The following is an 8,789-nucleotide window of genomic DNA, read 5'->3' on the forward strand; positions in this document are numbered from 1 at the left end:
TTATAGCATAGGTGGATGGGATATATAGGGCAAGACTGTTTTGATCCTTGGAAAATTATGAGCAAATTCAAGAGGACAAAAATAATAGACTCAGCTACATACCAGTTGCATTACACATTATTATTCCTCAAACTTCCCTCTGCATGACAAGGTATCTTCTGAACCTACCTGTTAGTTTGTATAGTGGCACCCAAAATTGAACATTCACATGTTGGTTTGAAACTCCGGAAACATTGTAAAGTGCTGTAGCTTTTGAATGGTCAACCTGTTATGAATAAGTAATGAGAAACACACACTCAGAATGAATTTGGGTTGCTATTCTCTTTGTCTTCACTACTGTAAGTCAAGCTTCCAAGACCACATGCTTCCACCAGGATTCACTACAGGCACCAAAGACAGAAGACATGCTTGCATTGACAATACTCTGGAACTATGAACAGAATAAATTTTCACTATTTCTGAGTGGGTACACAGGTTTATTTTTTCATAGTGATGGAAAGCAGAGAACATAGATTAACCATCAAGTAGTCCAAGAGTTCAAGGTTAATATTAATCCATGTTACTAGCTATTTTCCTGTGACTAGACTAGACCTCTCATTGAATACACAACAGGAACTACCTTGTGTATTGGATCTAAAATATCAGGAATTAATTCACACTTCAGGTGTGCATGTAATTTATCTAATTTATTTACTTTTTGCCTGTTTAAGTCTGTCCTTTAACCTTAGTCCAACCTGTTTTTCATCATAGCACATATTTTAGATTCCAAAAATGTCCCATATTTGCTCATTTATTTGTGTTTTCTTTCTCTGCTATTCACTCTTTGGGCCACAAATGGTATCTGTGACTTACATCAGCAATGTCTGATTCTTGTACCTTGATAGATACATGGTGGGTTCTTTCCCACCTACATCTGAAACTGAAGCAATTTATGACCATTCATTAGGTGTTGGCTAAGAAAACGACATATACTAGATGTAAAGCTCTACATTATTTCTTTATTGCATTATTGCCTTTGGGTGATGTGCTTAGATTTTTCCCTCTGTGTTTGTGACCTACTATAATAACCTCTGAATTTGCTTTTGGAAAGATAGCATCGCGCTATGCTAAAATTCAAAAACTAATGGAGTGAAATGAGGCTGGGGTGAGAGGAATGTATATCTCATAGGAGAAGCATGCCCTTGCATATAAAATCACTAAAATGTTGGGGACCATTAACATCACCTAAGAACTTTAAAGATAAAACTTGCCATAAGACTCTGACATAAAGCTTGCCTTTTGAATGGGATTGCTGTTTTTCAAGTAAAAGACTGTGGCTTTTACCCTCCTCAGTTTCTTTTTGCTTTAGAGACTGTATACAAGCCTTAAACCTGGTGATTTGAGAATTTTATGGATAAATATCAGTGCTACAAATTGAAGTTAAAATAAAACACTCACACTTATACCCTAATTACTTGAATGGATAACAATATAAGTTTATAGATTGAGATCAAGCAGAAGGTGACATTTATAATAAAAAAGAAATAAAGTCAGAAGACAAAACCATTGAAAAATAATTGCACTCACAATTACATGAATCTTGCAAACTTGTTGAGAGACAAATGGAAAACAGTTTCCAGAGGGAAAAGAAGATACATGCCATGTGTTCTTGTATTTAACCTTCAAGAGAATACTAAGGTTCAATTAATCCTAGTATTATTGTATACATGAAAAAAATGGAGATAAATGGAATCACAAGCTTTTTATTAGTTCACAGCTACAGCATAAGTAGATTTTATAGGCCAATCCTAAGAGCTATTTAACTGGAAACAGAGCAATAGGTGCTTGCTTTTCTAATGATCTGGTAATGCCTTCTGCATAATACAGAAGGCTTAATTATCAAACATTTCATTTTACAAATATATATATATATATATATATATATATACATATATATAATATAAAAAGAAATATATATATAAAAGAAAGTCCTGATGGAAATCTGATATGAAAAATGCTATATTTCTGACCTTGACCTATTATTTCGGGAGTTTATTTCATTTTACTGTTTTATAAAATGAACAGTCATGTTTGTTGAGATATTGTTAACAGCAATGAGAACTTCAAATAATGTTGAGGTAAATAGCAAATTATTGTTGTTACAATATGACCTTTTGAGACATATTTTGGTGACACTAGCCTTTAATACTATTAGAGACAAGTGGATCTCCGAGTTTAAGGCCAGCCTTGTCTCCAGAGAGAATTCCAGGACATCCAGAGCTACATAGAAAAAAAACTTGTTTAGAAAAGTCATAAAATGTGATACTTTGTAATTTTATTTTCAATATTATATATTACACATTATTATATACTATTATATAATATGTTATCATGTATATTACTAGAGCTATTATTCAGTCTCACTGATCTGATGTTTCTAAGCTGATGATTTATTTTCTTGTCTATATGTCATGTAATTATTTTTGCTTCAAGCTAATTTTGCCTCTAAAGGTTGTTCATAGTTGCCATTCCCAACTGAATTGAAATAATTTTTTTCTTTTTTTTATTATATGTTTTCTTTATTTACAATAGCTCCTTTCCCAGGTTCCCCTTCCAATAAATAAAAATAAAAATAAAATAAAATGAAATAAAACAAAAACTAAAACAAACCTCTATTCCCTCTTCCCTCCCCCTTCTCAACACCCCACCCCCTCCTGCTCATTGGCCCTAGCATTCCCCTACACTGGGGTATAGAACCTTCACAGGGCCAAGGGCCTCTCCTCCCATTGATGACCAACATGGCCATCCTCTACTATACATATATTGCTGGAGCCAAATATACCACTCATGGGCATATACCCAGAAAATGCTCCACATGTAATAAGGACACATGCTCCACTATATTCATAGCAGCCTTATTTATAATAGTCAGAAACTGGAAACAATCCAGATGTCCCTCAACAGAGGAATGGATACAGAAAATATGGTACATCTACACAATAGAGTACTACTCAGCTACTAAAAACAATGAATTTATGAAATTCTTAGGGAAATGGATGGACCTGGAGAATATCATCCTGAGTGAGGTAACCAAATCACAAAAGAACACGCATGGTATGCATTTTCTGATAAGTGGATATTAGCCCAGAAGATAGGAATATACAAAGTAGAAACCACAAGCCATAAGAAACTCAAGAAGAAGGAAGACCAAAGTGTGGATACATCGTTCTTCATTAAAAGGGGGAACAAAATACTCATGGAAGGAGTTGTATAGACTAACTATGGAGCAGAGACTAAAGGAAGGACAATTCAGAGACTGCTCCACCTGGGAATCCTTCCAATATTCAATCATCAAATCTAGACACTATTGTGGATGCCAGCAAGTGCTGGATGACAGGAGCCTGATATAGCTCTCCTGAGAGACTCTGACAGTGTCTGACTAATACAGAAGTAGAGGCTCATAGCCATCCATTGGGCTGAGTATAGGGTCCCCAATGAAGGGGCTAGAGAAAGGACCCAAGGAGCTGAAGGATTTGCAGCCCCTTAGGAGAAATAACAATATGAATTGAAATAATTTTTAATAATTTGAACTTAGAAAGGATAAGGCCATTACAGTTGAAATACTACTCAAAATCTGTACTAATTCTATGGTTTTCTTTTTTTATATTAGATATTTTCTTTATTTACATTTCAAATGATATTTCCTTTCCTGCTTCCCCCTCCAAAATAACAAAAACCCTGTTCCCTCCCCCTCTCCCTGCTCACCAACCCACCCTCTCCTGCTTCCTGGCCCTGGCATTCCCCTACACTGGGGCATAGAACCTTCACAGGACCAAGTGTCTCCTCCCATTGATGACTGACTATGCCATCCTCGCCTATACATATGCTGCTGAAGCCATGAGTTCCACCATGTGTACTCTTTGGTTGGTGATTAGTCCCTGTGAGCTCTGAGGGTACTAGTTAATTCATAGTGTTTTTTGTCCCAAAGGGCTGAGAACCCATCAGCTCTTTGGGTTCTTTCTCTAGCTCCTTCATTGGGGACTCTGTGCTCAGTCCAATGGATGGCTGTGAACCTTTTCTTCTGTATTTGTCAGGCACTGGCAGAACCTCTCAGAAGACAGCTATATCAGGCTCCTGTTAGCCAGCACTTACTAGCATCCACAATAGTGTCTAGGTTTGGTGATTGAGTATGGGTAGCATTCCCAGTTGGAGCAGTCTCTGGATTGTCCTTCCTTCAGTCTCTGCTCCATAGTTAGTCTCTGCAACTCCTTCCATGGGTATTTTGTTCCCCCTTCTAAGAAGGATCGAAGTATCCACTGTTTGGTTTTCCTTCTTCTTCAGTTTCTATTGGTTTGTGGATTGTATTTTAGATATTCCGAGCTTCTGAGCACTAACTGTCTGCCCTCTTCATTCTTGCCTTACCAGTCTCTTAAAGTAAAAATTGAGTTAGTAAACTTACATTTTATTACTGAATGATGATTACATACTTTGCAATATAGCATAATAATTTTCAGCATCCTATGTTCTAATGTGAGACTTGAACATTAAGTGTCACACACGAGTCCATCATAAGTCAAGCAACGCAGGCTTATTAATAGTGCTTCCTGCAGGGTCTCTTGGTGGTAGGACGAGCTTTCTTGGGAAGAGGTCTTTACATGATCTAACGTTGACTAACCAAGCATAAATGTAGTCTATTTAAATGATTAGTTACTTTGAATAAAAAATAAAATTAAAATAGTTTACAATACTTTGAGCTTTTTTTCTCTAGCAGTAACAGAGAGTAATAACGATTATCACTTCTGCTTATATGGTTATTGATCAGTTCAAATGATATTACAGGTACAGAATTTATGACTATTTTAGATAATAATATACAAATGGAAGTCAAGAAAGTAACGCAGGGGACCTTTCTGTTCCTGAGTCCATGAAGTGGGAGTTAAACTTTTTAATATAATATTCATTAATTATTTTTTTTCTTTTTTTATTAGATATTTTCTTTATTTACAGTTCAAATGATATCCTCTTTCCCAGTTTCCCCTCCCACCCTCCTCCTGCTCACCAACCTACCCTCTCCCAATTCCTGGCCCTGGTATTCCCCTATACTGGGGCCTAGAACCCCTGGATTCTATTACAATGTACAGTTGTGTGTTAAAATTTTGTTGTAAAGAACTCAACATTTTCTGAAAATAGTTAAATAACACAATGACGAGGGCCTTTTGATGTGGCCTCCATTCTGTGTGACTCATGGTCTCCTAAGTTAGGGTCTGTCAGCAAAGCAGTCTCTTTCTTAGCCACTTATAAGAATTTCCTCCTGGTGTCTGTTGGGTGAACACCTTGGAGTCACTCTAAGGGACACTCTAGCTGTTGCAGATGACTGTAACTTGAGTTGAAGACTTTCTCCAGGCAGCAGCTCCTTAGAGAGGTTTGCTGCACTTGAAAGGCAGCATTATAGCACCCAGCATTCAGAGAGCGTTAGAGGACATTGGAAGCTCTCCAGATGAAAAGATGAAGATGTTTTATTTTCATAAAATAGGTAGTTGTGATCAGTGTTGATGTGAGTATTACAGTTGCTTTCTATGCAGTTCTAGCAGTTGTTAGCTCAAATAGTTGTCCTACTTGCGTGTCATTCTATGTAGCTTCTCCATCTGCCTATGTAAGGCTACTGCACAGACTTTTGTGGATTGTCAAGGAGCTCACTTTCATCTCCCTGGAGCAGAAAAACTAACCTTCAAGTAACGTCAACTTTCTCAGTAGTCTTCAGCTTTCACTCTGTCATAAGCTGAGATGTTGACATGAAGAAATGTTACCTGAAGAGAAAAGGGCACGGATGGAGTGATAGATTCACCTGAACATGACAAAAGGGTACAGACCAAGAGAAAGAGCTGTGTTACATGGGATTAAAAAGGCTGGTGGAAAGTATTCAGGGTGAAGGGTGAAAGGCTCTGATGGAAAAGCAACTGTAAGCAGGAGCCTGCGGATTCTTGTCCCTTGGGTCTGAAGATCTCCAAATCAGGAACACTACCACTTACCCACCAGCTCCTTCACCACTACATTACATTAGGAACAAAGTGTCTAACACTCAAAGCTCAGGTGCAATAAAGATAATCAGTGGGGCTGGAGAGATGGTTCAGTGGTTAGGAACACTGACTGTTCTTCCAAATGTCCTGAGTTCAAATCCCAACAATCACATGGTAGTTCACAACAATCCATAATGAGATCTAATGCCTCTTCTGAGGTATCTGAAGACAGCTACAATGTACTTACATATAATAAATAAATAAATCACCATGCAGTGGTACATGCCTTTAATCTCAGTACTTGGGAGGGAGGGGCAGGTGGATTTCTAAGTTCAAGGCCAGCCTGATCTACAGAGTGAGTTCTAGGACAGCCACTGCTACACAGAGAAACCCTCTCAAAAAAAAATCAAAAAACAAACAAACAAACAAACAAAACAAGACAATCAGCACTGCTGGCAATTGTACCTGTTAATGGAGTCAGTTTAGAGGATGCTGGCAGCCAATGTTCAGAGATACACATGGCTGGAACATTTATAACCTTCTCTGGCCCTTAGATCCATCCACTCTAGTTCTCAAAGTTCAGAGTTATGAAGCTAGATCTCTATTTGCCAAGTCAATAAATAAATATGATGCCCAAGTGAGTTCAAGGTGATGATGACACTGCTAATAATGTTCTAAGAATAGAAAGTTGATGATCTAAAGCCATAAAAATCTATTAATAGTTTGGTCCCATGAGGAATGGTTGAGTGTGTGCCATTTCACTTATGTTAATGTCTGGAAGATATAAACTGATCAATAAATTTTGAAAATACAGGGATAAACACCATGTTTAAAAACCTAAGGCTGAGTCCACTAATTCTGCTAAGTGGACTTTACTCAATGACCACAAACATTTGACAAGGCATAAATTATATATGAAATGTGTAGTTTATAATAAGTGTTTGCTTTGCCCTGTGGATCAAGAAAATCTTCATTATTTTAAGCTAACCTGCTGCCAGTTGAAAATCAATATTTGCATTTGCAGAAGTTGAATAATTTGGAAGTATTTTAAAAGATTTGTCTGAATGCAAGACTATATCTAAATAAAATATATTAGAGGAAATGTAAATATTTGCAAATTTTCTGTATTATTTCACATAAGAAAATAAAAGGTAACTGTATCCACTAATAAAAATGAACTAGCATGAATAACAAGCCCTTCCCTCGCCTTGGGAGTTATCAGGTATCTCAGCATAGTTAAAGTAACCTGAAAGTTTGAGAGCCAGAAGGATGTGGAGAAGTGCAGGAAATTAGATATTGAAATGAGAGGTGTTTTCTCACGATAAAAATTGTGGATTTGGGAGATTGCACCCCTCTTGATCATTTATTCTGCTTTAAAAGGAAAAAAATTCTAATTCTGTAGAGACTAATCCTTTTGAAAGTCCCTTGTGCAGTTTACTTCTAAGTAGCGATAATCCAATTACAACACAAAATGAAAAATGGTCTTTTCTGAGTCTGTACTAACCTATTTCTTCAAATCTGAATGAAACAGAATTTATTTGACAAGTGGTGATTGCTGTGTGTTGCAAGAGGGAATACTTGAGAAATGTTCTGCACAGAAGGGACACGGAAGACAATAAAGATGCATAAAATATTATGTACACTAATTTAGCTTTGATTTCCATTACTTGTACATTTTCTGACTTTGATATGTTACTTAATCGAAGGCTATGTTTTTCAAAAATCTAGATGGCCATACTCAGCAAATGCTAAATTATTATTTCAGCTCCTTCATAACTCAATCATATCACTCAAATATATTTCAAGTAGTTGTATTATTTAACACTTAATGCAATTACTTCTTGGTTTTTAGGAGTGCTGTTTAAGTATTGACCTCTGAGCCCTGATTGCTTCCTGAAAGGTCCTCTGGCCATCACAGTAGGCAAGGACACTGGTATGGGCTACCTTTCTGCCCTGTCTATTTAGCATACTGTACATGCCTACCTCTGGCCGCAGCTAGTTTTCTCCTCTATCCACCGTTATTTTGGAACTCATTCCTAAACCCCAGCCCAGTTTGCTATGAGGAAGCATATCCAGACAGAAACATAAGATTTCTGACCTAGTCCCTGTGACTTGAGGACCACTCCTATACAGGATCCATCCATCAATACATCAATACAGCTACATCAGTAATTCCACCCACCATGTGCTTCTGTACCACATATCCTATACTTGCTTTCCTGTAACCCTTCTGTATTTGCACTTTAAGTAGAGATTACAGACATTCACTGCTAGCCCTGTACAGCTCCAGGAAGCGCAGCCAGCCTTCTCCCATCTTTAGGTAGGGAGACTAGGAAACTAGACTTTTACCAGCCTAGACTTTTTTATTTATTTATTTATTTTTATTTTAATTTTTTATTTTTTTTGTAGACAAAGCATTTTATTTATATGGAAAAGGCTACAGTAAGATCTGTAAAAGGTGTCAATATAATATTTCCTATACAGAAAAAAAAATAAAAGTCAAAGGTGAAGAGCAACAACAACAAAAAATGTCACTGGGCGGTGGTGGCGCACGCCTATAATCCCAGCACTTGGGAGGCAGAGGCAGGTGGATTTCTGAGTTCGAGGCCAGCCTGGTCTACAGAGTGAGTTCCAGGACATCCAAGGCTACACAGGGAAACCATGTCTCAAAAAAAAAAAAAACCCAAAAAACAAACAAACAAAGAACAAAAAATGTCACACACCTTCCTACCTAACAGTGCAATTAATTTGCATTGCAATAAAATTAAGTCAAGTACAATAAAACCCAAACAA

Source organism: Mastomys coucha, unplaced genomic scaffold, assembly GCF_008632895.1.
Source record: "Mastomys coucha isolate ucsf_1 unplaced genomic scaffold, UCSF_Mcou_1 pScaffold17, whole genome shotgun sequence".
Lineage (NCBI taxonomy): Eukaryota > Metazoa > Chordata > Mammalia > Rodentia > Muridae > Mastomys > Mastomys coucha.